The sequence below is a fragment of the Echinops telfairi genome, unplaced genomic scaffold (genome assembly GCF_000313985.2).
Source record: "Echinops telfairi isolate 266 unplaced genomic scaffold, ASM31398v2 ScPeMD7_7457;HRSCAF=8495, whole genome shotgun sequence".
Classification (NCBI taxonomy): Eukaryota; Metazoa; Chordata; class Mammalia; order Afrosoricida; family Tenrecidae; genus Echinops; species Echinops telfairi.
Window position 1 is genome coordinate 37,153,176 of NW_022111357.1, and position 6,977 is coordinate 37,160,152.

Sequence of the window (6,977 nt, forward strand, 5' to 3'; positions counted from 1 at the left end):
GTGTAAGATATTAAAATAATAATAATTTATAATTTATCAAGGGTTCACGAGGGTGGGGGCGTGGGGGAAGGAGGGGGAAAAGTGGAGCTAATACCAAGGGCTCAAACAGAAAGAAAATGATGAAGGCAACCTATGTGCAAAAGTCTTGATACAATGGATGTATAGATTGTGGTAAGAGCTGTAAGAGCTCCAATAAAATGATCTTTTAAAAAAAGCAAGGCCTGGTGAGTTGCTTCCGGCAGACAGGGCACAGCCTGGGAAACACTACGGTGCAGCCTCTGACAGCATGGCATCACCACGGACTTGAAGTCGGTTTGCTGGAGCAGGGGTGTGCCACTGGGGGCTGAACTCAGGAGGGCGGGGTGCGGCTTGACAAGGAACCCAAAGCCTGCTCTTCAGCATCCTTTTAGCTGCCTCTCAAAGGGACGAGGCTTCCAGAAGATGGTCCCCTCAATGCCACCGTGGCATCCACAGCTAGCCATTCGGTTTCTGGGTGGTACAAATGACTAAGCACTTGGGTCATGGTTGTGCGTTCGAACCTACGCAGAGGGGCCTCAGAAGACAGGTTGGAAGGTCACAGCTTTGAAAACCCTACGGAGCATTCGGCGGAACGACGTGTCACCGGGACTTGGCTGCAAATCACTCAGCGACGACGTCAATGGAGACGACGTCTGACCACATACCACACAGGGAGACGAGCCCACTGGAAGGGCAAAAACTAAAGGCTGTGAACGCAGAACCAGAATCAGCCACATTCCACCTGGGTTTACAAAACAAGACTTTCTCTCCTGCAATACACCGCTCCCTGTGGAACATAAAACCCAACTCCGCGCGCCCAGCCCGATTTTTATAGCATGCATACTTCTGCTTGGCTTTGAAAGCATTGCAGTCAAGGAAGTACAACATCCTGATCCTGGCTGCTCTCTGGCAACCCATCCCCGATGTTATCACCCCGGACTGTGTCTGAGACATCCCCTCCAGGAGCCACGACAAACTTTTCTTTAAGACCATGAGCTTTTCCTGGGAACGCTGTTTTTAATGGCTGGGGAAGGGGGGGGTGGGGCAGAGTAGGGAATCTCCTGGGGCAAACTACTTTCAAAAACAAAACTATTTTTCAAAAGGGAAACCTGACAGTATGACCGCAGGCAGGATTTCGGAAGCAAAATAGTGCCGGAAGTAGCTGCGGTGTGGCGGCGCCCAGGGTGGAGACCTGCCCAGGTAGGCAGATCCCATCGGATCTGAGGATCTATCCCAATGGCCAGGACTTGGAGGAAGCAAAGGGGACAGTAAACCAATGGAGCAATTGCACTGCTCCCTGGAGCCCGCCCTGCGGCTCAGTCACCTCTGCTTCAGGGACACGGATGAGGTCTGGGAAGAAGGGCCGGCTCCACAAGGATCCTGCAGTGGGAGCAGATGGGTGAGGTCAGCCAAGAAGTGGACAGGATTTCCGCCAGCCCTTTCCTGTCTACCTTCCGGGGAGGGTCCACACACAGTAGAGCCGGGTCAGTCCTAGCCTTTGGCTACTCTGGTGCCAGGAGCCTGCTCCTGACACTGAAGGGCAAAACCCAGTTAGCCAGCTGCTGTGGAGTCAATCCGACTCCTGGCGACGATGTGTGGCCTCTCAGTAGAATGATACCCCCCAAGCTTTCCAGCGGTTGCCTTCACAGGAGGAGGTCACCAGCTCTTTCTGCTGCCGTGCCTTTGGGGGGGGGCTCCAACCGCCCCCACTCTGAAGTTTTCGGTTAGCAGCCAAGGTGGTCACCATTGGTACCACCCAGGGACTCCACAAAGGGCAAAGGCAAGGGTCCTCGGCCTCAGGAAGTCTGCCAGGTCAGTTCTGCAGCACTCACTGCAGCAGGCATGCTTTCCTGGTGCCCAGGGGAACGGGCACCCTGCAGTGGGTACCCAGGTGCCAGCTGATATTGTTGTCTATGCTAACACCACCCTTCACCTTTCACATCTCCCAGGTTAAGAACGCTCTTCCCTCTTCCTTCTAGTCTTCGATCCAACCCTACAGCACAGGGCAGGCAGGCTCTTGCCCTTGGAAGAGCCTCTCCTCTCCTTTGTACAGTGGAAGACAAGGGCAGCTTTGTAAGGCAGTGGGGAGGATGCAGTTGAATAATGTATACAAAGCACCGCACACACAAATGTCCTCCTGTTGGTAGAGAAAAGCCCTGGGGTTGAATAGAGGTGGGAAGTCGTTCAGCTCTCGCCTTCAGTAGAGAAGACCGGGAGTTCAAGTCCCAACGCATGCGCAGCCACCACCCACCCGGCTGCCCGTGGAGGCGGCCTGCCGCCGCTCTGGTGCCCATCGGGTTTCAATGGAGCTTCCAGACGAAGGCGGACTGAGATGAAAGGCCTGGGGAAACTCCTCCTGAAAATCGACCAAAGAAAACCATGTGAATCAAAGCCCCAAGCCCCAAACTGACTGCTCCCAAGTTGATCGGACTCACAGGGACTGTACAGGGCTGTGTGGAACTGTTCCACAGGGTTCAGATCTTTAGGGGCGCACACTGCCTCTGTCCCCAGAGGAGTGCTTGCTGGGTTTGAACTGCTGACCGTCACTGCAGTTAGCAGGCCAATGCATAACCATTCTGCCAACAGGGCTCCTTGCTGCCAATATATTAAGGCAGACAGCCCAGGGCAGAAGAGTGAGGGTTAACAGGATCCCTTTTGTGTAAAGGGTGAAAGGAAGTATATTCACAAACTAAAGTACCACCTAGTAGAACAGTGGGGGCACACTTCATGAGCCCTGGCCCCTCCCCATGACACAAACTTAGAGCCAGGGAGACAGATGGGTTCAGGCATGGCCCCCTTTGACAGGAGCATCTACTGGAGAGGCAGCTGCTAACCTCTTCAGAAAAGTGGTTCTGCCATCACTTTGCTAGATCCTCACTTTGAATCCTGCCTCAGGAATTCTGTTCAGAGAAAGTTGGCTGCCTTTTGCCCTGGAGCCAAGAGGCCGGGGCCCATAGGTGGTGGGTGAATAGATCTCAATCCCAATACATAACACCATTTTCTGGCTTCAGGCCAGGGTGCTGCATCAAAGGCTGGATTTCTAGAACTCGTTTCTCTCTAGCTCTCGGGAAGCCTCGGGCCAGCCAGGCAAGCTCTCAGAGCTACAGTTCCCAATCTGGGAGGGTCCCAGGCCCCCCAGGTTTAGAAGGAGACACAGACAAGCGCGGAACGGAAGGCCCTTCCCACCTCCGTTCCCAGTTTCCCTCTGACTCCCCATGCCTCACCGGACGTCCTCGAAGGAGGAGAGCACGTTTGCACCAGGCAGACAGGCAGGGTGGACATTTTAACAGAGTAAGACTGCTGAGCCAGGACCGAGTGGAACAAATTAATTACACAGAACTGAGTAGGCTAGAGAATTGTCATGGGCTTCATGTGAGGGCTATTATTCATGGTGTAATGTTCTTTTCTCTGGATATCACCCCAAACCAAACTTGTTGCCATCAAGCCGATTCTGATTCATAGTGACCCTGCGGGGCAGGGTAGAACTGACCTTGTTGGTTTCTAAGACTGCAACTCTTTACGGGAGTAAAAAGCCTCACCTTTCACCCACAGACTGGCTGGGGGTTTTGAACTGCTGACCATGTGGTTAGTAGCCAACATGTAACCCACTACACCACCAGGGCTCCTTTCTGGATATAGGAAACCCTTTTTTCCTTTCTCCTAAATTACCTAGTGGCTGATTTTCCACCTGTCGCTTTGGCAGATGCTTGTTATGTTACTGCTGTGTGTCTGTGCATGATCAAGTAACCAAAGGGAAAAAGAAAGAAGATGAAGTTTGTTGGTTTTTTTTAAAGGAAAAAGTTATAAACAAAGCTTCACCCGGCCAGAAAAGGCCCCTGGTTTAGATGAAGTGGGGTCGCAGAACCCAGACCACAAACATGTATGGTCAGGAGGAAGAACACTTCCCTCCCCGGGTTCCTGGGAACCTGAGACTCTTCGAAGTTCTTTTTTCATGCCTTTGTCCACCTAGAGCCACTTTTCTGGCAGCGCTGAGGCCAGCCGGCACCACAGGGCTTCTTTCCTGACTTTCCTTGTAAAAATTCCAGGGAGCTCATTCAGAGGGAGGGGCTGCTGGAGGAAGCTGGGGTATTTGAAAAATGTTCAGTTAACGATCAGCAGTTTGTGACCTTCAGGACAGCTATGTACCACGAACATGTTTGGGTAACCTCGGCAGGACGTATATTCAGGGTCCCATGAGGTTATTAATAAAAAACAAACAAACCAACCCACTACCATCCAGTCAAGTCAGACTGATACCGACCCCATAAGGCAACGGAGTACTGACCCTTCTGTTTTTCAAGGCTTTGGGAGAAAGCCTCACTGTTCCCTGGAGAAGTGGCTGGTGGGCTTGAACTGCCAACTCTGTGGTTAGCAGCCCAATATGTAACCCACTTCTCCACTGGGGCACCTTTATAATGTTCTAACAGAATGCAGAAATCCTAATCAGAGAAGGGAACTTAATAAGCTCCACCCTTTCCCATGTGTAATACTTGCCATTTCCCATGTCGGGTATACCGTGATTACACGGCCCAGCATACAACGGCACTAACGCCAAAACCAAACCCACGGCCATCAAGGCGATTTCAACTCACAATCACCTGTTGGACAGAGTGGAAAGGCTCCTTCGGGTTTCTGAGATATGAAGTCTTTATGGGAGCAGACCACCTCACCTTCCAGAGAAGTTGGTGGGTCTGAACCACCAACCTTTAGGAAGCAGCCCAAGGCTGTCCTGGTCCACGCCTCCCACCATACCCCAGGGACTGTACTCACTCCACTAGGCCCCCTTGGCAACAGAGCTAGCCAGTTTGATCGAGTTGGATCTCCTCTAGCATCCCATCGTCAGTCCATTCCCAAATCGTGAGGACTCACCATGGCTCACTCTCTCCAACTTGACCTTCTCACCGCCAAGTTCCCCATGCTGTTCCTCCACACCTCAAGAACACAGTGCCCGCTGGCAGTTCAGCCTCCTGCTCCTGCCAGGAATGGATACCTGCAATGCAGACACCTGCCTTGCTCACACCTACTTTTCTTCAGATGGCCTCATCGTTCGTTGTCGATTCCGATTCATGAAGGCTCGATAGGACAGAGCAGAAGTGCCCCATACGTGTCCCTAAGCTGTAGATCGTTGTGGGAGTGGATTCCCCATGTCTTTCTCCAGTGGAGCCACTGGGTAGGTTCAAACCTTCCGGTCAGCAGCCTAGTGCTGAACTATTACACCATCCCCTACTTGATTTTTCTTGATCGCATAGAACTGATAGACTTCTTCGATTTTCTTTCTCTTCCTTCTCTAGAATATGAGCTCTAGGAAGACAAAGACGTCATGTGTTTTCAGTGGCTTATCCACAGCACCAGGAACCACAGGCTGGGCATGCAGTAAGTTCTGCACAAATATCTACTGAACCAGTAAAAATCCAATCCCTACCCGTATCTGAATGACTTTGCAATGAAGCACAGGCCAATGTCTTTCTGGTATTCTCTGCTTTCAACCAAGACCACTTTGTCACCAGCAATGATCTTCTTCCTCCCTGATACACTGTTAGTAAAATAATCTTTACTGTCTTTTAATAATCTTTGATAATACTTTACTTGCACATGCAATGAATACTGCTTAATAATTCTGCCTTCTGTTGGGCTACCTTTCTCTAGAATGGTCATGAATTTTGCATGTCTTCCAGTCAGTTGGCCAGGTAGATACCGTCTACATTTCTTGGCATAGATGAGTAAGCACCTCTAGCTGTACATCCATTTGCTGAAACATCTCGATTTAAGTATTTCTTCAATTCTTAGAGCCTTGCTTCTTTGCCAGTGCCCTCAGTGCAGCTTGGACATCTTCCTTCACAATTTTCAGTTCTTACCATATGCTGAAATGATTGAGAGTCGACCGATTCTTCTTGGTACACCGATTTTGTCTCTTCCTTCCATTTTCTTTTCTTTCAGGATTTTGCCATAGACTCCGTCAACACTGCGACTGGGGGCTTGGATTTTTCCTTCAGTCCCAAATGCCGGGTTCGTTCCTTTTGGCTGTCAAGCTCTGGATGTCTGTGCATTTTGTCATAATATTTGTGTTCTGGAACTGCCCTCTGAAATCTTCTGTTCAGCATTCTTACTTCATTCGTCTTTTTAAGAGTTATTCTACAGTCAAAAGCAAGCTTCTGCGTCTCTTCTGATGTTCAGTTTTACCCTTTCCCCCCTATTGCTTCAAAGACCTTTTAGTTATTTCTGTAGGATGTCTGTGGTATCATCCCACAACTTATCTGGTCATTACTGTTCAGTATCAAGTCTACTCTTGAGATGGTCTCTCAATTCAAGTTGAAAACACTCAAAAGTGCGTAAGTGATGATGTAAAAAGGCCACACCCTCCAATATGGATTATATCTTCAGGCGGAGAAAACAAAAATCCGCACAACCAGACCAATAAGCACTTCATAATAAACGGAAGAGATTAAACTTGTCAACGGATTTTACTTTACTTGGATCCAGATTCAACGCCCATGGAAGCAGCGATCGGGAAAAGGAACAACACACTACACTGGGGACACATGCTACCAGACATCCCTTCAGAGGTAACTCTGAACACTGAGCGGCGCCCGGTTCAAGTTCTGGTCCCTTCAATTGTGTAGCGTTCACGTGAAAAATGGACAATGAGGAAGACCAAAAACAACTTATATCTTTGAGTTACTGCAGCAGCGAAGAATTTTACCGGTTTATCACAGATGATCACAATGACCAATTCTATGTTGAAACAAGCACAGCCAGATGCACCTTAGAAGCAAGGATGGTGAGACTGGGCCTCACATATTTTGGGTCCCATCCCTGGAGAAGGACAACACCCTGCTTGGTGGGGGAGCAGTGAAAGCGGAAGGCCTTGATGAAGCAGGCGGACACGGTGGCTGCACAATGGGCTCTAGCCCAGGAACAACTGTGACCGCGCTGGGCCAGCCAATGTCCTCTGCTGCTCT